The sequence below is a fragment of the Crotalus tigris genome, unplaced genomic scaffold (assembly GCF_016545835.1).
Source record: "Crotalus tigris isolate CLP2741 ecotype Arizona unplaced genomic scaffold, ASM1654583v1 scf7180000017868.301814, whole genome shotgun sequence".
NCBI classification, from domain to species: Eukaryota; Metazoa; Chordata; class Lepidosauria; order Squamata; family Viperidae; genus Crotalus; species Crotalus tigris.
In genome coordinates, this window is record NW_024096688.1 from 259,899 (window position 1) to 282,355 (window position 22,457).

Here is a 22,457-nt window from a genome sequence, read left to right on the forward strand (position 1 = left end):
CTGCCACAAAACACCTGAAAATTAACAATTATTGATAAGAAAGACAAAAAAAGTTTGAATAATAGATTAGAAGAGAAAGAATTGAAAAAAAATATCACAACATACTGATAAAAGTAGAACTGTGCAAGAGAGAACAAAAAAAAAATAGTATGGGTCTTGGATACAAATCTAAAGCAACTGGAGCACTGCTTGAACATCATCAACATTGATAAAATCATTATAAGTGAATTGCCAAAGGTGATGATACTTTTAATATTATTAAACAACCTCTATTATCTAGGATGCTTGGGAAGGACTTGATTGGTGGACCAAAATGCCAAACCCAGTCTTAACATCTGGCTGACTGTGCAACCAGCTATAATAGACTAACACTGGACTCCATTCAGTGTTCCACTTTCTTTTCTATACAGCTTTTAGACCTGTACAATTCATAAATCTTGATTAATTCTTCTGCTAATATAATGGGGCCTTGGGAAAAAATACAGCATTGCTTTCCTGAAATTTAAGAATTCTATGCATAACTAATCCTCTATTGTTAATGCATCCCAGACTGATAAAATATTAATAATAGTTAATCTTCAGTTTGATGTGATCCACCACAGTCAGTCATTTTATTCTAATAATAAACTAATGGGAGATAATTGAAGTATGAAAATAATGGAATATTTTCTTGCAACAGTAATTCCATTTACATCTTATTCTTATGTTAAATTCACTTCTGCTGTTTTATTCCTTTTTGTTTCCTATATAATTGCCAATGAAGACAATTTCTTCCTGTAAAGCACAAGAATGACGGTACATCAAGCACATGTTATTAATTGATAGTGAGGCATACCTGTGATGTAACCCATAGCATATTTAATTTGCAAAGAGATTTAATATCTATAAATAGATGTTGCCTATAAAGAAAGTACCCCTTTATGGATTACTGCCTTGTCATGGCGAAGGGGCTTGCGTAACTCAATGAAGCTATAAGCTATGCCGTGCAGGGCCACCCAAGATGGACAGGTTATAGCAGAGAGTTCTGACAAAATGTGATCCACTGGAGAAGGAAATGGCAAACCACTCCAGTATCTTTTGCCATGAAAACCCCATGGACAGTACTAAAAGGAAAAAAGATATGACGCTGGAAGATGAGCCCCTCAGGTCAGAAGGTGTCCAATATGCTACTGGGGAAGAGCAGAGGGCTAGTACTAGTAGCGCCAGAAAGAATGAAGCGACTGGGCCAAAGCCGAAAGGACGCTCAGCTGTGGATATATCTGGTGGTGAAAGGAAAGTCCGATGCTGTAAAGATTTTTTCTCCATAGGAACCTGGAATGTAAGATCCATGAATCAAGGCAAGCTAGACGTAGTCAAAAAAGAGATGACAAGATTGAACATCGACATCTTAGGAATCAGCGAACTAAAATGGGCAGGAATGGGTGAATTTAACTCAGATGACAATCAGGTATACTACCGTGGGCAAGAATCCCTCAGAAGAAATGGAGTAGCCTTCATAGTCAATAAAAGAATAGGAAAAGCAATACTGGGATACAATCCTCAAAATGACAGAATGATCTCTATTCGAATCCAAGGCAAACCATTCAATATCACAGTAGTCCAAATCTATGCCCCAACCACTGGTGCTGAAGAGGATGAAATTGACCGGTTCTATGAAGCCCTACAGCACCTTATAGAATTAACACCCAAAAATGATGTCCTTATCATCATGGGGGATTGGAATGCTAAGGTAGGAAGCCAAAAGATAACCGAATAACAGGCAAGTTTGGCCTTGGAGTACAAAATGAAGCAGGGCACAGGCTAATAGAATTTTGTCAAGAGAATACGATGGTCATAACAAACACTCTTTTCCAACAACCCAAGAGACGGCTCTACACATGGACATCACCAGACGTCAACATAGAAATCAGATTGACTATGTGCTCTGCAGCCAAAGATGGAGAAGCTCTATACAGTCAGTAAAAACAAGACCAGGAGCTGACTGTGGCTCAGATCATGAGCTTCTCGTTGCAAAATTTAGGCTTAAATTGAAAAAAGTAGGGAAAAGCACTAGGCCACTCAGGTATGAACTAAATCATATTCCTGATGAATATACAGTAGAGGTGACAAATAGATTTAAGGAACTGGATCTGATAGACAGAATGCCTGAAGAACTATGGATGGAAGTTCGCAACATTGTACAAGAGGTAGCAACTAAAACCATCCCAAAGAAAAAGAAATGCAAGAAAGCAAAATGGCTGTCTGAGGAAGCTTTGCAAATAGCTGAGGAAAGAAGGGAAGCGAAAGGCAAAGGAGAAAGAGAAAGATACACCCAATTGAATGCAGAATTCCAGAGAGTAGCTAGAAGAGATAAGAATGCCTTCTTAAATGAACAGTGCAAAGAAATAGAAGAAAACAACAGAATAGGGAGGACCAGAGATCTCTTCAAGAAAATTGGAGATATGAAGGGAACGTTTCATGCAAAGATGGGCATGATAAAGGACCAAAATGGCAGAGACCTAACAGAGGCAGAAGAGATTAAAAAGAGATGGCAAAACTACACAGAAGAACTATACAAGAATGAGCTTAACATCCCAGATAACAACAATGAGATGGTCACTGACCTCGAACCAGACATCCTAGATGTGAAGTGAAATGGCCTTAGAGAAATCTGAAGCAACGACTTCCGGTGGTTAAAGCGGTGGAGATGGCGGCTACTTTGTAGCCGTCCTCCTGAGAATGTGTCAGATCCGCGGAGCACAGCGTTTACCAGCTGGCCCGCGGCTCGCAATCCCCTTCCCGGGCGAAGGGAAGGGGTAGAGATCGCATGAATAGAGGTAGAACCTCTTAACTCTCCCTGGATTTTTATTTTTAGGGGGGTAGAAAGAGGGTTCCCTCGGAGTTCATTGCCTTCTCCGCCTCTCAGCTGTCTTTGTTTCTTCGGAAACAAAGCGAGACGCCGCTACCATCTCCGTACTTAAAGAAACCGTGAGTAATCTTAAACCGGACAGAACTGTTTAAAGGATTTTATTTATAGTTTAGCTTCATTTTATTTTTTTTTAGTTTATTTAGTTTATTTAGTATATGCTGATTTTTTTTTATTTTTTTAAGCTTTCTCTTTTTTTTCGGGCGGAAAAGTGAGAGTGAAAGTAAAATGGCGTTTTGAAAGTTTTTTTTCCTTTAAAAGACGGATCGGCTGAATTGTTGTTTAATACTGCTTTTTTTTTACTTTTTTACTTTTTTATTCTTGGGGACTTTTAGATTGATCTTATTTTATTCTATTTTATCTTATTTTTAATTTTTTTTTTGGATTACTTATTTTTATTGGTATTTTTAAGAAGAAAGGAAGATAAATTAAAATGGCTTCAAAACGACAACCAGCTACTGCAGCTTCTAAAGTAACTTCTTCTCCTGCTACTTCTACTGTGCAACAACAACTTAAAATAATACCCTCAGTGCAGCAACCTAAATCCACTCCACCTTCACCTCCCCCATCTGGCACATCAGCACAAGACATTAAAGAAATAATGGTAAGTGCTGTCTCACAGTTTAGGGAGGAAATGAAACAACTTTTGGACCAGAATAAATCTGAAACTAAGGAGGAAATGAAGAAAGAAATGAAGGAGCTTTTAGAACAGAATAATGCTATTTTGAGGGATGATATACTTCTAGCTCTATCTGGAATGGCCTCAGTGGTTGTGAAGCTGGACTCCAGAGTAGAGGAAATTGAAGAAACAGTTGAACTTTTGGATTATAAATTTCAAGATATGGAGAAAAAAGTGGAGACTTCACAAGATGATATTCTTATGTTCCAGTATAGACAGATGGAATATGCTTTGAGAATAAGGGGTCTGAAAGAAGATAAAACTCAAGATTTGATGGAAATGGTGATTAATGACTTGGCTGTTATTTTGAATATTGATAAAGAAGAGTTACGTGGGGATGTGGAAAGAATTTATAGAGTTAATTCTTGGATTGCAAAACAGAGGAATTTGCCTAGAGATGTGGTGATATATTTTGCTAAGAAGTCTTTGCGAAATCAGATTCTACAAACTTTTTATAATAAAAGATTTCAGATTGCTGCCCAAGATATTATTATTTTAAAGGAAATTCCACCTAAAATTTTAAGAAGCAGAAAAGATTTTGCTTTTTTAGTAAATGAACTTAAAGCAAGACAAATGCCATTTAGATGGGAGATTCCGATGGGCATTGTTTTGAGCCATGCGGGGACACGTTATAGACTTAATACAGTTGCTAAAGCTAAGGAATTTTATAAAACGGTCCTGGGAGCAGGCTCTCCTTTGCCCATGATGCATAAAGTCTTGAGTGACAAAGAGATGGAACAGAAATCTGAAGGTACAGGGATGATGACTGCTGGACAGGTGGTATGGATGTCTCAACCAGAGGTTAAAGAACAGAGAATGACCCGTGCAGCACATAAACGTAAAGAAAAAGAACAACAGAAAAAAGAAAAAGAAAAAGAAATTGAAGAATCTACTCAGCAAATTGCTTCAGTGCCGGTGGGAGGAGCAAGACCCAAAAGCTCTGCTACATATTCATCAGCAGCAGAATTTGAGCGGATCTTCTCCAGGCTGAAGGCCAAGGGAGATGGCAAAGCTCCTGTCCTGGAATGTTAATGGATTAAACATTCCTCAAAAGAGAAAAAAAATTTACCACTATTTGAAACAACATAACAATGATATTATTTGCTTGCAAGAAACTCATATTACAGCTAAAGATCAAAAATATTTAAATAATCCTCGCTTGGGATCTCATTTTGTATCTCCCGCCCCTGGGAAGAAAGGGGGTGTGGTAATCTATGTTAAACAGAATTTATCCGCTACCTTGTTAGAATCAGACCCTTACGGAAGATATGTTATGCTTGAACTTGGTTTATATGGCAAGAAAATTCTTATTGTGGGGTTGTATGCACCAAACCAGCAACAGGAGCAATTTTATAGGTTACTACATCAGAAAATAACTTTGTTGGATTATAGATCTGTGATTTTAATGGGAGACTGGAATGGTGTCTTAGATATACAAATGGACAAAAAAGGCTCTTCTACCTTTTTTAAACAGGCTAAATTACCTAAAGCCTTTTTTGATATGAAAGAAGATTGGGAATTGAGAGACTATTGGCGTGAACGTAATCAAGAAGAAAAGGATTTTACGTTTTTCTCAGATAGACACCAATCTTTCTCTAGAATTGACTTCTTTTTGATCACAACAGATTTATACAACAGGGTGAAGAATGTAAAAATTTTTCCTAGGACATTGTCCGATCATAGTCCAGTTTGGATGGAACTGTTTGTAGAGAAGGAAGATAGGAGATCCTGGAGGGTGAATGAGAATTTATTTAAACAAGAAAAAAATGTTCATAAATTAAAGGAATGTTTAAAGGAATATTTTACTTTAAATATGAACAAGGGAACATCAATGTCAATGGTCTGGGATGCAAGTAAAGCTTTTATGCGTGGTATTTTGATAAAAATGAATAATTTGCATAGACAGAAACAGACTCAGAAACGGAAAGACTTGGAAGAGGAGATTAAATTAAAAGAGAAACTTTTAATTTCAAATCCCTTAGATGAAAAGGTTAAAGGAGCTTTAAAATTGTTAAAAACACAATTTAACATGCTGATGGCTGATCAAGCTGCAACTAATTTGCTATTTATGAAACAAAATACATTTTGTAATGCTAATAAACCAGGGAGATGGTTGGCTTATCAGTTAAGAAAAAAACAGAAACAGAGGAATATAGATAAAATAAATTATAATGGTAAATTGGTTTATCAGAAAGAATTGATTAAGAAATCTTTTTTAGAATATTATCAAAAATTATATAAGGGTACTAATATTCAAATTACAGATATAAATAATTATTTAGGCAAAGTTAACTTTCCTAAATTAACAGAAGATCAGGAAAAAAAGATTAACGGTTTAATTACTAAGGAAGAAATTGTTACAGCTATTAAACAATTGAAATTGGGCAAAGCGCCGGGTACGGATGGGTTGACATCTATTTATTATAAAGCTTTAGTAGAAGAGATGACTCAACCGTTGTGTGAACTGTTTAATAATTTATTACAGGGGTTAGAGATCCCTCCATCCTGGCGTAATGCATTTATATCATTGATTCCAAAAGATAGTCAAGATCTTACTTTGCCTAAAAATTATAGGCCTATATCTCTTTTAAATGTGGATTATAAAATTTTTGCAAAAATTTTAGCTAACAGGCTTATGGGGATCTTGCAGCAGTTTATACATAGGGATCAATCGGGTTTTATAACTGGAAGGTATATGAAGAATAACGTTAGACAAATTATTAATTTATTAGAGTATTTAGAAAAGAATAACCAAGTCTCTGCAGGCCTGATATTTTTGGATGCTGAAAAAGCCTTTGATCAAGTGAATTGGCAGTTTATGCTGTGTTTAATCAAGGAGATGAATTTTGGACAAAATATATTACAAGTATTATCCAATATATATCAAAAACAGACTGCTCAAATTATTGTAAATGGGGGTTTGTCAGAGGCTTTTGTAATAGAAAAAGGAACAAGACAGGGATGCCCGTTGTCTCCGTTATTGTTTGTTTTAACACTGGAAATTTTGTTGATTAAAATTCGGGAGTCTCAAGAAATAAAAGGAATAGAAATTAATAAAAAAGAATATAAATTAAGAGCCTTTGCAGATGACTTGGTTGTTACTTTGTCTCAACCTGTTTCTTCGGTGGTGAAATTATTACAATTGATTCAACAATATGGACGTGTTTCTGGCTTTAAAATTAATAATAATAAGACCAAAATATTAGCTAAAAATATGACTAATGGTGATAAACAGGCTCTAGTTAACTTAACAGACTTTGAAATTGTTGATAAGGTAAAATATTTGGGGGTTACATTATCTGCTTCTAATGTAAAATTGTATAAAAATAATTATGAAAAGCTGTGGATGGAGGTACAGAAGGATTTAAAAAACTGGAATAATTTACAGTTATCCCTTATGGGCAGAATTGCAGTTATTAAAATGAATGTCCTGCCAAAGTTTATTTTTTTGTTCCAAATGTTACCTATCTTAAAGAACGAACGTAATTTAGATGAATGGCAAAAAGGTATTAATAAATTTGTTTGGGCAGGGAAAAAACCAAGGGTGAAACTTAAAATAATGCAAGATTTTCGTGAGAGAGGTGGACTCAAGGTACCAAATATGAAATTGTATTATGATGCTGTAGTATTGACATTGATTAGCGACTGGGTGAATTTAACAAATACAGAAATACTTCATTTGGAAGGCTGGGACCTATTTTTTGGATGGCATGCCTATTTAATATTTAATAAAAAAGTGGATTGGGTTTTTAAGTCTCATATTATAAGAAACTCTTTGCTAAGAGTGTGGAGAAAGTATTATAAAAGTGACTTCAAAATACCATTATGGGCTATACCTCGGCATGCCATAGAAGGTATAAGGAAAGGGGTAAATATGGACAAGGTCTCTTACGTACAGTTATTAAGATGGGATGGCCAAGACTGGCAGTTAAAATCTTTGGAAGAATTAACACATGAAAACTTAACTTATTCATGGTTCCAATATAGACAAATAGTGGATAGATGGAAGATGGATTGTAAAATGGGCTGGCTTAGAGAAGATGAAATTTTTTTAAAACAAGTAAGAGATCAAAGGCCAACCCATATTAAGAGAGTTTATGGGGTTTTAGTGGAATTAGATTCAGAACTTGAACTAGTTAAAGATTGTATGATTAAATGGGCACAGAATATTGGTGAAACGATTTCAATGGATACTTGGGAACTTATTTGGATAAGAAATGTTAAATTCACACAAGCGCAAAATTTAAGAGAGAATTTTTATAAGATGTTTTATAGATGGCACCTTGACCCAAAGAAAATGTCCATTATGTACCCTAATCTACAGCCGAAATGCTGGAGATGTGGATATTTGGATGCTACCTATTACCATATTTGGTGGACGTGTAAGCATATAAAAGTTTTTTGGATTAAGATATGGTGGAATATTCAAAGAATTTTTAAAAGGAGGGTAAAATTTACTCCGCAATTATTTTTACTAGGTATTGTTATTGACTGTGATGCTAAGGAGGTTATATTGATGTTAAATTTGATTACAGCCGCTAGGTTGTTAATAGGACAATATTGGAAGAAGGAATCTTTGCCTACTTTACAAGAATGTTTTCATAAAGTTTCGTATTTGGCAGAAATGGCAAAGATTTCGGCTTTCTTAAAGGAGCAATCTCAAGAAAAATTTTTTGCGGTATGGGAAAAATGGATAAATTTTATACAACATAATTTGGATATGGAAAAATATTATTTAGCCTTTTTATAATTTGTAATGATTGTTTTTTCTTTCTTTCTTTCTTCTTTTTCTTTTTTATATATATACATTTTTTATGTATTATTATTCATATATTTTTTTTATATATATATATATGCTTTATTCTTCGTCTACTTTCTTCTTTCTTCTTTCTCTCTCTCTTTTCTCTTTTTATTTTTTTTTTTTCTTTTTTAGTATATATTATTCATTTTAAAGTTTATGTTATCTATATTATTATTATATATATTATTATTGTGATTTTATTATTATTATTAATTATTTTATAAATTGCAAATGTTATTTTTAAAATATTTGTTAAATAATCCTATATTCAGTTCTGGGAAGTCGGGGGGGGGTGGGGTGGTTGGGGAGGGGGGGTGGATTTTTATTTGTAAAACTTTTGAAAAATTTCAATAAAAAAAAAAAAAAAGAAAATCTGAGCAACAACAAAGCTAGTGGAGGTGACAGTATTCCAGCTGAGCTATTCAAAATCTTAGAAGACAATGCAGTAAAAGTGCTACACTCAATTTGCCAGCAAATTTGGAAAACTCAACAGTGGCCACAGGATTGGAAAAGGTCAGTTTACATTCCAATTCCAAAGAAAGGCAATGCCAAAGAATGTTCAAACTATCGCACCATTGCACTCATTTCACATGCTAGTAAAGTTATGCTTAAAATCCTACAAGCTAGACTCCAGCAGTATGTGGATCGAGAACTACCAGAAGTACAGGCAGGATTTCGAAGAGGCAGAGGAACTAGAGATCAAATTGCCAACATACGCTGGATCATGGAGAAAGCTAGGGAGTTCCAGAAAAACATCTACTTCTGCTTCATTGACTATGCAAAAGCCTTTGATTGTGTGGATCACAACAAATTGTGGCAAGTTCTTAAAGAGATGGGAGTACCAGACCATCTCATTTGTCTCTTGAGAAACCTATATGCGGGTCAAGAAGCAACAGTGAGAACTGGACACGGAACCACTGATTGGTTCAAAATTGGAAAAGGAGTCCGGCAAGGCTGTATGATATGCAGATGATACCACTCTAATGGCAGAAAGTGAAGAGGAACTAAAGAGCCTCTTGATGCGGGTGAAGAAGGAGAGTGCAAAAGTTGGCTTGAAACTCAACATTAAGAAAACCAAAATCATGGCATCCTGTCCTCTCAATTCCTGGCAAATAGATGGGGAAGAAATGGAGGTAGTGACAGATTTTATTTTTCTGGGCTCAAAGATCACCTCAGATGGGGATTGCAGCCAAGAAATTAAAAGACGCTTGCTCCTGGGGAGGAAAGCTATGGCAAATCTAAACAGCATTCTAAAAAGCAGAGACATCACCCTGCCAACAAAAGTGCGTATAGTCCAGGCCATGGTTTTTCCAGTTGCAATGTATGGCTGTGAAAGTTGGACCATAAGAAAGGCTGAGTGCAAAAGAATTGAGGCCTTTGAACTATGGTGCTGGAGAAGACTCCTGCGAGTCCCTTGGACTGCAAGGCGTTCAAACCGGTCAGTCCTAGAAGAGATCAACCCCGACTGCTCTTTAGAAGGCCAGATCCTGAAGTTGAAACTCAAATACTTTGGCCACCTAATGAGAAGGAAGGACTCACTGGAAAAGGGCCTAATGCTGGGAAAGATTGAGGGCAATAGAAGAAGGGGACGACACAGAATGAGATGGCTGGATGGAGTCATTGAAGCAGTAGGTGTGAACTTAAATGGACTCCAGAAGATGGTAGAAGACAGGAAGACCTGGAGGAACGTTGTCCATGGGGTCGCGATGGGTCGGACATGACTTCGCAATTAACAACAACAACAACATTGGAGACAATACACTTCCTTTCTTAAGACTGAAACTGAGTGAATGGCATATGTCATCAGCTACTTTTATGCCTGACTAGAAGTTCCTAGGCTACCTGCCTCACCCACTACACCAAACTGGCACCCCTAGAGAGTTTGCTACAAAAGAAATTGGCTGTTTTTTCCTCACCTTATTCTCTGTTGCTCCTGGGTCCTTCTCCAGAGGCAAACTTTGTTCCCTAGTGTATTCTCCTGGTATTTAAAGCTTCCCCTCACCCCTTCTCCCAAATTTTCTCTTGCCTTCATGTTAATAGTTGCCATTCAAACTAGCCACACTTGATTTCTCAAAGAACTGGCAGCATAATATGTCCCCATTTGGTTTGCTGAATAGATTAGATTTCTGGAAGAGAGGTTTGGACACAGCATATCTTACCTTATCTGACCATAAAAATCAGCCATTTCTGTTTCTGGCATCAGTTCTTCTTTTCAGTAACTATTGGGGTGGGGGGAGGATGAGGAAAAAATATCTCTGCTAGAGAGAAGTTCCCTGAGTCCAAAAGCTTGAAAGATTAACCCTCTGCTCCCAGTGACTGACCCAGGTGAGATCCTACAACATTATCCTGGGACACGTATATATATCTTCATTCGAAAAAATAACTGTCCAAGGCTTTTGCAGACTTCATGATGTAGGGATCTTGGCTGCCAAAACTATTTCTTTATTAACAGACGAGCAGTTATGCTTTAATCGCAAATCTTATGAGAAACTGAAGTTAAGAATAACCAGATTTGAAAATGACAAAGAAGATGTCTTGTTAGAAATCTTGGCCTAAATAAGAGATCAAACTCAGTTGATTTCAAATATTTTAACTCTTTGAGAGAGTCTGTGTTGAGTATTATCTACAATCTTTGCTTGGCTAGATATGCCGTTGAAATATAAGCATTGAAGAGTATGGCCCAGATCTTCTAACAGCCACCTGCAAATTTAGGAGCCTTAAGAAATGCAGTGGTTGAACCAACAATTCATTTTTATCAAAAATTTAAACGTAAGATGGAAGTATTAGCTATATATCTGAATTTTGGTATGAAGAATTGGACTATCTAGTTTTGGAGACTCAGTGGTTTCAAGTGTTAAGAAATGTCAAATATACTCATGACCTAAACATGACATTAACTGCTCAGGAAATATTATTTTTCCTTATTGGACCCCATGAAAGTATATCAAGACTCATTCATAGCGTATATAGGCACAAGGCCTTCCATCAGTATTTCTCATATAAAGGCAATGTAATGTATATATAATGTATATAAAGGCTATGTAGCACTTGGAGGAAGAATAACTTTATTATGATCATAGACCAGCAATAGCCATCACTTTTTACAATATAATAATAGTAATAATAGTAATAATAGTAATAATACTAATAATAATAATAATAATAATAGACAAAATGCCAAATCCAGTCTGAACATCTGGCTGACTGTGCGATGATCCATAAATAGTACTAACATTAATAATAAATAATGGACTTCCGGTGGATCAAGCAGCTACGATGGCTGCTTTTCACAAAGCAGCCTGTTCCTGGGTTGTGTAAAAGCCGCGGGACTTTGACAATCAGCTGTCCTGCGGCTTGAATCTCTTCCCTGGGAGAAAGGGAAGAGAAGAGCTGCTCAGATAGAGGTAAGAACTCCCCTGGTTCCCTATAATTTCGGGGATTGGAGGGTAGAGCTCCCTCGGAGCCTGAGCCAACTCCGCACTCCAGGACGTCTTTGTCCCGAAGTTCTGGGATGAAGCAAGGCGCCACTCCCACATCTGCTTTTTTTGGAGGCTTGTGAGTATTCAAATGCAGACGGAGCAGACCAGGAGAAAGGGGATTTAAGATTGATTGTGACTTTAACTCCTGCAAGCATCTTCTCCGCCTTTTTTTTGTTTACTTTCCCTTTTGAAGAAAGGGAAAGTGAAAGCAAAATGGTGACTGTCTTTCTTGTTTGACTTTGCAACAAAGTTAAAAGTTCATGTTTTAAATATAGAGGCAAGAATTTTGTTCTTCTTTCTTTCTTTCTTTTTATTATTATTTAAAGAACTGTGATATTATAGAGGCAAGAATTTTGCTCCTTTGAACTTAACAGAATGGCTTCGAAATGTTTGGTCTCTGTCCCTAAAGCTTCCATCTCCTCCCCAATGACTCAGCCTGCTTCTCAGTCTAAACCAAAATCACCCCCACCCTCTCCTCCTCCTGCAATCTCTCTCAAAGACTTACAAGAGGCTTTAAAAATGACTGCTTTGGATATTAAAGAGGAGGTAAAAGATCTTATAATTGCAGAGAGGGCTATTACAGAAGAATTATTGGAGAAAAAGAACAAGCAAGTCAGAGAAGACATATTATTTGCGTTTTCAGGTCTTGCCCTGCATATTGAAAGGATTGACGATAAAATGGAAGAGATTACTGAAAATGCAACAAAACTGGAATTTAGAATGGAGGAAGTAGAGAATAAAATAGAAGTTACACAGGATGAACAAACTATTTCACAATACAGAGAAATGGAGTTCACATTGCGTATCCGGGGATTGAAAGAAAATTCCCAGGAAGATTTGAAGATGCTTATTGTTAGAGATATTGCTTTGAATTTTGGATGGAAACCAGAAGTAGCTGGGAATGAGATAGAAAAAAATTTCAGAGTCAACTCACGGGTTGCCAGACAGAGAAATTTACCAAGAGATGTGGTTATTTACTTTTCCAGAAGATCTATTCGTAATGAAATTATACAGGGTTTTTATAAAAAGAGGTTTCAAATTGCAGCTCAAGTTGTGATAATTTTAAAAGAAATGCCTCCAAAAATTTTAAGAGGTAGAAAAGATTTTACTTTTCTATCTGATGAGTTAAAACGTCGTCAAATCCAGTTCAGATGGGAGATTCCAAGAGGAATAGTAGTGAATTATGATGGGATACATTACAGATTAACTACAGTTTTAAAGGCAAGAGATTTCTATCACTCTATTTTAAAGGCAAGACCGTCTTCACCTCCACAAACAAGGATAATTGTTATGGCAGGAGCTTCCTCATTGATGGTCATGGAACAAGCGGTGTTGCCTGTACAGAATCTTGAGATAAAAGATCAAAGGATGACACGAGGTGCCCATAAACGCAAAGAAAAAGAGCAGCAGCAGAAGAGTGGCGATAAAGTAGAAGGAATGGTTACTACAGAGCCTGTGGGAGGGGCAAGACCTAAAAGATCTTTGACAGTTGATCTTCAGGCTATGCTTCAAAGGCTTCAGGCCGGTGTAGATGGCCAAGTTCCTGACCTAGAATGTTTTTTGTTTTTTTTATAAATTTTTATTTTTAACCAACAAGACAAAACAAAACAAAGCAAAACATAACACACATACACACACAATATATACTCCTCCTTTTTTTACAGCAATTACATAACAGTAATCTAATATTTACATTTTCCCCTTATTCTTCTTTAAATATTTGTCTTTATAGCCCCATTATTTCTTATTTACATTTTTCTTCCTTCAAGTTCTATTTCTTAGAATAATTCATATTATTATTATTATACATTATTGTACACATATTTTCACTTTTGACCTTTCCATATTTATTCTCCTCTATTATTTCTAGTCTCCAACCAGACATACACCTTGTTCCATACTATATAATACTCTGTGTCTTCCTTTTCTTTTATCTCTTTTGTTAATTTGTCCATCTCAGCACAGTCCAGGATTTTTCTTATTACTTCTTCCTCTGATGGTATATTCTCATTTTTCCAGCACTGTGCATATGCTATTCTTGCCGCCGTTATCATATGTAAAATTAAGTACCATATTTCTTTACTATATTTTCTATTTAAAATACCCAACAAAAAGATCTCTGGTTTCCAGTCTACAGGTTGGTCTATTATTTCTTGGATCCATTTTCTTATTGTAGACCAGTATTTTTTTGCAACTGGGCATGTCCACCATAGATGATAATATGTTCCATGTACTTTTTTACATTTCCAACATGTTGGCGAATTATTCTGGAACATCTTGGCAAGCTTTGCAGGTGGAAGATGCCATCTGTAAAACATTTTCAACTGGTTTTCCTTGAATGCCACCGACATAGTCAATTTTATATTTATTTCCCATATTTTTTCCCATTTCTCCAATTCTATATTATATCCGAAATTTTTTGCCCATCTAATCATTGTGTCTTTGACAACCTCGTCTTCCATTTTATATCTCAGTAGATATTTGTATAAATTGCTAATTAATTTTATTTCTGTTCCATGTATAATTTTATCCAATTCTTGCGGCTCTTTTTGGATTTCATATAATTTTTTGTCCTCTGTATATTTAGACTGAATTTGTGTAAATGTCCACCAATCAATCTCTCTGCCAATGTCTTGTTCCAATTCTTGTTTTGTTTTCAAATTTCCCTGTTCATTTACTAATTCCTTGTATCTAATTATCTTATTTATATCCAATAGGTTTGGGTATTTCAGAGCTTCTGTTGGGGATAACCACATTGGAATTCTTGTATAATGTTTTTGTTTTATTTTTTCCCAAGTCTGTAGCAATGCATTCCTAACTATGTGTCTTTGAAAATATCTGTGTATTTTATGTTTTTCGTCCCATAGGAATGCATGCCACCCTGCTTGCAAATCATTTCCTTCTATTGTTAAGACTCTAATATTTTTCAAATCCATCCAATCTTTTAGCCAAGTTAAGCTTGATGCTTGATAGTATATTTCCCACTCTGGTAACGCCAATCCCCCTTTATCTTTCGTGTCTTGCAAAAGTTTTAATTTAATCCTGGGTTTTTTCCTTTGCCATATAAATTTAGTGATCAATTTATTTAATTCTTGAAAGAATGTTTTCCCTAATTTTATTGGAATAACCTGGAACAGAAATAATATTTTTGGCAATACATTCATTTTGACCGTAGCGGTCCTCTCTAAAAATGAAATTTGCAAATTTTCCCAATTTTCTAAATCTTTTTTTATCTGGTGTAGTATTTTATCATAATTGTCCTCCTTAATCGAGGAGCATTTCGCTGTAAGCCAGATCCCTAAGTATTTTATTTTCTTGGTTATACTTATCTTTGTTTTATCTTCCAATTCCCTTTCTTCTGCCTTTGTAAGATTTTTTGTTATTAATTTGGATTTATTCCTATTAATCTTAAGTCCGGCTACCTCGCCAAATTCTTCTATTTTTTGAATCAATTTAAAGCCAGTTTCTAATGGATCTTCCAAAAGAAATACCAAGTCGTCAGCAAAGGCCTGGACCTTATATTCTTCCTTTTTAATTTTTAAACTCTTTATTTCTTGGTCCTCTCTGATTTTTCTAAGAAGTATTTCTAATGATAAAATAAATAGAAGAGGAGAAAGTGGGCATCCTTGTCTTACTCCTTTGGTTATATCAATTTTTTCTGTCATTTCCTCATTTATAATTACCCTAGCTGTTTGTTTAGTATATATTTTCTCAACCATCTTTCCAAATTTTATCCCAAAATCCATATAGTACAATTGTGTTATAATAAAATTCCAATTCAAATTATCAAATGCCTTCTGGGCATCAAGAAAAACCAGCGTAGCTTGTCTTTCAGGATGGATTTTGTAAAATTCTAAAGTATTCAGTATTATCCTCATGTTATTTTTTATTTGTCGTCCTGGTAAAAATCCATTTTGATCTGGGTGAATATAATTATTCAAAATTTTCTTTATCCTTTCTGCTATTATTGTTGTAAATGTCTTATAATCTGTATTCAGTCAAGAAATCGGTCTATAATTTTGAATTTGTTGTAGGTCTGAGTCTTCCTTAGGAATGAGGGTGATGATTGCTTCAGTCCAAGTTGTCAGTATCTTCGCCTTTTCCAACACCTCATTGTAAATCTCCAACATTATCCATTGTAGTGACTCTTGTGTATTTTTATAAAACTTGACCAGAATTCCATCTGGGCCTGGTGATTTGTTGTTTTTTTGTTTTTTTCAATGCTATTTCTAATTCTATTGCAGTTATTGGTCTATTCAACATTTCCTGTTGTTCTTCAGTAATTTTACCCATTTTTGCTGCCTCAATATATTTTTTGACTTTATCATCTGGTATATCTTCCTGATGGTATAGCTTTGAAAAGAAATTTTGTATTATTTTTTTTTCTTCCCGTCTATATTGTACTGTTCCACTTTCATCTTGTAGTTGGTGTATTGTTCTTTTGCCTTTTTCTTTTTTTAATTTATAAGCCAACCATTGACCAGTTTTATTCGCATTGTCAAAGTAATTTTGTTTTGCCATCCTGATTTTCTGTGCCATTTCTTTTTGTGTTGTCAGGTTAATCTTGTGTTTTATAATATTCCATTTTTCTTTTATCTTTTTATTTTGTGGGTCCTTCTGTAGATCACCTTCTATTTTTTTTTTAATTCTTCTTGTAATTTCCCTTGTTGAAGTCTCCTATCTTTATTTTTCTTTGAGTTGTATGCGATTGTCAATCCCCGTATGTAAGCTTTTGTAGTATCCCACAAATTTTGTATTGATGTCTCTTCCTTTTTATTTACCTGAAAAAATAATGTCAACTCCTTTTCTAGCATCTGTATATATTGTTTATCTTTACATAGTCTTTGGTTCATTGACCATCTTTTTCTCTGTTTCTGGCCTTTCCATTTTATTATTATTGGGTTGTGATCCGCCCAATCATTAAGCCCTATTTCAATTTCCTCTATCCCTTTTTGTACATCTGTTGTTGCCCAGGCCATATTGATCCTAGACCAAGACTGATGTGGATACGAATAGAACGTATATTGTTTGTCTGATCTGTGTGTCTCTCTCCATATATCCTGAAGATTGAGTTCTGTTACCATGTCAAAGAATGATTTTGGTAATATATTTTTCTTCTTTTTCTTCTTTTTACTACTCTTATAATCTTTCTTAACATCAACTATTGCATTTAGATCCCCAATCATACAAATATTTTCATAATCCAGATCCACTAGTTTCTTATGTACCTTTTTAAAAAAATCTTGTTGATTATTATTTGGTGCATATACTGCCATTAATAAAATTTGTTTTTGCTCTAATTCTATTTCCAACATTAAAATTCTCCCCTCTTCATCCGAATATATTGATTTTGATTTTATTTTTTCTTTGACATATATAGCAATTCCTCCTTTCTTGTTTTGTGCTAAGGTTGTGTATAGTGTTCCTAATTTTACATTCTCTAGTAATTTTCTATAATCCTTTTTTATATGAACTTCCTGAAGACATATCACATCTGCATCCAATTTCCTTAATTTGTTAAACGTTTGTGCTCTTTTTGTTGGTATATTTAATCCATTAATGTTTACAGAGAAGAGCTTAATTGCGTCTCCCATTTTTTACTTGATCTATTTTCTTTATGCTTCTTGTCTCTATTACTCTTCCTTTTGCTCCTTCTCTTTCTAACCGTTCTCTTTCTTGCATCTTTTGTATTTCTCTCTCTCATTCGACTTCCTCTAATACTTCTTCATCTTGACTTTTACTCTCTGACTCTTCCCTACTTTCTTGTTCTTCTCCCTGTGTAAAGTAACGTTCATAAAAGTCCTGCGCTTTCTCAAGTGTATCTATCTTATATTTTTTTTCCTGCCAAGTTAGAAATATACCTTCAGGTATTAACCATCGAAACATAACTTTATATTTAATTAATTGGGTCGTTAGAAATTGGTATTCTCGTCTCTGGTTTCGTATACTACGTGGTATTTGTTTTAATACAATTATTTCTTTACCCTTATATATTATTGGTTCATCTCTTGTTTTTTTATATATTTCATCCCTTATTGATCTTCTAGTAAACCTTATATGGACCTCTCTTGCCAATCTATGCCTTCGTGCATAATTTGTATATACTCTCTATATTTCATCTATGTCTCTTCTTACTTCCTGTTTTTCCTTGCCTATTATCTCCGCCAACATCTCCGCCATCTTCTCTCCCAAATCTTCTTCCTTTTCCTCCACAATATTTTGGAATCTTAGAAAGAACGAAGCTTTATTCATTTCCCAAAAAGCAATCAATTCAGTCAACTCCCTATTTACCTGCTCAGATTTCTGTACCATCCTTTCTATTTTGCTATCAACATGCTCCATCTTTATTTCGACTTTTTGGATTCTTTGTTCATTTTCCATCATTGTTTGTTGTATATTGCCTATCTTATCATTCATGTTTTTAATTTCATCTCTCATTTCTCCAATATCATTCTTAATTTCTTTGTGATATGTTTTCATTTCTTCATGATTGTTTGCTATTGCCTCTTGGGTCATCATCATTGTTTCCTGAATCATTTGTAGAGTTATCTGCATGCTCTGTGGGTTCATTGCCAATTCTGCTTTTTCTTTTTCTTTCCCCAACATGGTCGCTATCATTCTTTGACCTGTAGGAGAGGCCATTATAGGTGTGGGATTTGTAACTGGTTTTTTGCCGACTTTAGTTGTTGTTGCAGTACTTGTCATTTTTATTATTTGAATAATATTTGAATAATATTTCTCCACTTTTGCATATACCAATTTATGGCAAGTTATTTTTGTTGATCAAGTTAGTTTTCAATCTATATAGTCTAAGCTTAAATATGCAAATGTATATATAATATAGATAGTAAAGAATATATGTAGGTCTTTGGTTGTTCGGGTTTTCTCCTGTGTAAAATTGGAAGTGTCTTGGCGACGTTTCGACGAAGTCCCATTCGTCATCTTCAGGCTGGTGCTTTCAGCTTCGTGCTTCGAGGAGCAATGTGTGGTCTTAGCTGTTTCTTCCTTTTAACTGCCAGTGGGGGTATGAACTGATTGGGTGGAAGCTTGGCTGGATATTCTTATTCTTGAAGGGTGGGATTTAATGTATGGTTAATGCATATTTAATTTTTAATAAGAAAGTGGACCGGACTTTTAAATCACATATTTTGAGGAGTGCCTTACTTCGAGTTTGGAAAAAGTATTATTATAGGTTAAACTATAAAATACCTATCTGGGGATTCCTAGACATGCAATTAAGGGGATTTCTAAGGGGATGAACTTTGATAAAATTTCATATAAGGAATTATTAATTTGGTCAGGTTCGGATTGGCATTTAAAATCTCTAGATGTATTAAGGCAAGAAAATATTCTACAGTGGACAGGTGGACTGTAGATAAGAAAGAAGGAATAACACTAGAAGATGCAAATCTGGTTATTCAGATTAAAGATCAGAGTCAGGCCCATATAAAAAGAATTTACAATGCTTTAATAGAATTAGACTCTGAAACAGAATTGGTTAAAGACTGTATGATTAAATGGGCTCAGAATATCCAGGATCCGATCCCATTGGACTTATGGGAGACAATTTGGATTAGAAATGTTAAATTTACACAAGCTCAAAATTTGAGGGAAATTTTTTATAAAATGTTTTACAGATGGCATTTAGATCCTAAAAAATTATCTTGTATGTATCCAAATTTACAACCCAAATGTTGGAGATGTGGTAATATGGATGCGACATATTTTCATGTTTGGTGGAATTGTAAAAAGGTAAAGGCTTTTTGGATTATGATTTGGTGGAACATTCAAAAGTTTTTAAAAGGAAGATAAAGTTCACCCCTCAATTATTCCTATTGGGTATCTTTGTGGATTTAAATTACAAAGAAACTACTTTAATGTTGAATTTATTAACTGCAGCAAGGTTATTAGTAGGCTCGTATTGCAAGAAGGACTCGTTGCCTACTCTAGAAGAATGGATATTTAAAGTTTTTAACTTTGCAGAAATGGCAAAAATTTCTGCTTATTTGAAGGATCATACACAAGAAAGATATATTATTGTATGGAGAAGATGGATAGATTATATTCAGAAAAAAATATGGGACTATAAAGTTTCATTTATTTTATGAGTAAATTTTATAGTAACTGTTGTAGAGATTTGTTTATATGACTTAATTTAAGGGGAGTTAAAGGTTAAGTATGATTTTTTTTCTTTTTTTTTCTTTTTTCTTTTTTTATTATTGTTAACTTTCTTATTAATAACCCTGCACTCTGTTCTGGGAAGCGAGGGGGGGGAGGGTTGAGGGTGGGTGGGTGAGTGGGTGAGTGGGTGGGTAATGATAATATAGTCATGGTAAATGCTTGGGCATTTCCCCTATGCTGTGTTCATGTGTGTGAGAGGGATGAGAGGGGAGGAAGGAGTAGGGAGGAAGTAGGATGGTTAGAAGAGAAGGGGAGAGGAAGAGAGTAGGAGGGGAGGAGAGAAAGAGGAGGGAAATAGGGAAGGATTAGAGAGGGTGGACGCAGCCTGGGGGGAATGGGCAGGTGGTACCAATGGTTAGGAAGTTATTTTATCTTGTATGAATAAATGGAAAATAAAAACTTTTTAATAAGATTAATAGTAAATAATAACATCCCTGTTAAGAAAATATATGTTCTCAAAATGTTAGGGTCACTCCCTAGTTTACGCGAGTGGATAGCCGATTAGTGTGTGAGTAAATATAACGTTCCAAACATTATTAGAGATATCTCCCAAAAATTGGCACAAGTTGATGACTATAAATCTGTAACCAATGTTTTTCTTGTGGACATTGCAGCAACACAGCATTTTGCCACTGCATGCGTGATAGAAGGGTTTGAGTCCCATATAGAATTTGCGCCAATGTTTGGCCTCGAAATGTTTTAAGGCAGCAGGTACTAATTGACCTCCGCCTGTGTAAAAGTAATGTTTGATTGCATTTAAGGACCTATTGGCTGCTTGCAATGTATGATCCAGGTGTGCCTTCCATATCCCTTACGAGTGGAAAACTACCCCAAGGTATCTAAATGTTGTAACCTATTCCAAACTATGTCCTTCTATTTTCCAGGAGTATTGGCTGGGTCTTTTAGCAAAAACTAAAATTTTTGATTTACCAAAGTTAAGGACTAACTTGTTCTGTCTGCAGTAGCCAAATGTTGCCCTAATTGCTCTCTTCAGTCCTACAGGAGTTTGCAAAATAATCACTGCATCATTGGCATACAGAAGAATCGGGATTTTGCGATGTGCTAGGTTGGGCGGATGCAGATCACGGTTCTGTAAGAGATCGATCAAGGGGTTGATATAGAAGTTAAAAAGGGAGGGAGACAGGATGCAACCCTGCCGTATCCCTTTTTGTACCCTTACTAAGCTGGTTAAAGTCCCTCGGGGATTACACCTCACTTTCAAGGTGGAATTGGCATACAATTTTTGTATGAGGAAAAGGAGGCGTTTATCACTAGTAGTGCCTTCTAATTTCTCCCATAGGGTGTTCCTAGATATTGAGTCGAAGGCCTGTTTAAAATCGAGGAAGGCCACAAACAGAGAGGATTTTTATAATATGTGAATTTTTGTACTAGATGGTGAAGTACCAAGATATGATCCACTGTTGATCTTCCTTCTCTAAAACCAGCTTGTTCATCTTTAATTATCCCCCCCTCCCCGAAATTAGCCAATCCTGAAGTTTATAGTTTAGATGTTTGGCATACATTTTACTAATAACACTCAGAAGACTAAAGGGTCTATAATTTCCTGGGTCATTTTTTATAAATTGGTATGATAATTGCTAATCCCCAATCTCTTGGCATATGGCCCATTCTATCTATAAATGTAAACAGAGATGCTAAAAGTGGAGCCCACCAACTGGAATTATTTTGTATTATTTCTGGCAGGACATTGTCAGCACCAGTTGCCTTATTAGCCTTGAGGGCTCCAATCAATTGGGATATCCCGCCTGGTGTAACAGGAGGCCAATAAAGGGTTTGGTCCAAATTAATTTGGCTCTCATTAGTTACATAGTCAGGGTCTGCATATAGCTCTCTAAAATATTCTTCCCAGCATGAATGGGCAATAGAAACGACTAGGCAAAACATTCAATACAAACCTGAGACATTACTATTAGGAATACTAGAGAAAAATGTAGAAAAATTGGAGGTCACAGTGAAGAGATAAGTTGAGATAGAGACCAGAAATGTATAGTTGTATATAGATATATTACATGTAATTAATGTACAATATGGACTAAGATGTCAGTCAAAGACGATTTACCATGTTCAATGTTTTTAATCCTTTTTTTCTTTGTACTCAATAAAAGCTTATAAAAAATAAAAAATAAAAATAAAATATTCTTCCCAGGCATGAATCGGTACCTGATTAGTTGGCAGTAGGGGGGATTTCCCCAATCCTCTGGTAGTGTGCCAAAAAAGGGATGTATTTTTTGTCCTGACTGATGCAATTAGTCTATGCCAAGACTCCTTCAGAGCTGCCCTTTTCTTTTCTTTTCTTTTCTTTTCTTTTAGAAGAGTCTTATATTGTGCCTTCAACTGCTTTAAGCAGTAAGTGTGATCCTCAGAAGGGGCATTTTTACTTTTTCTGCATTC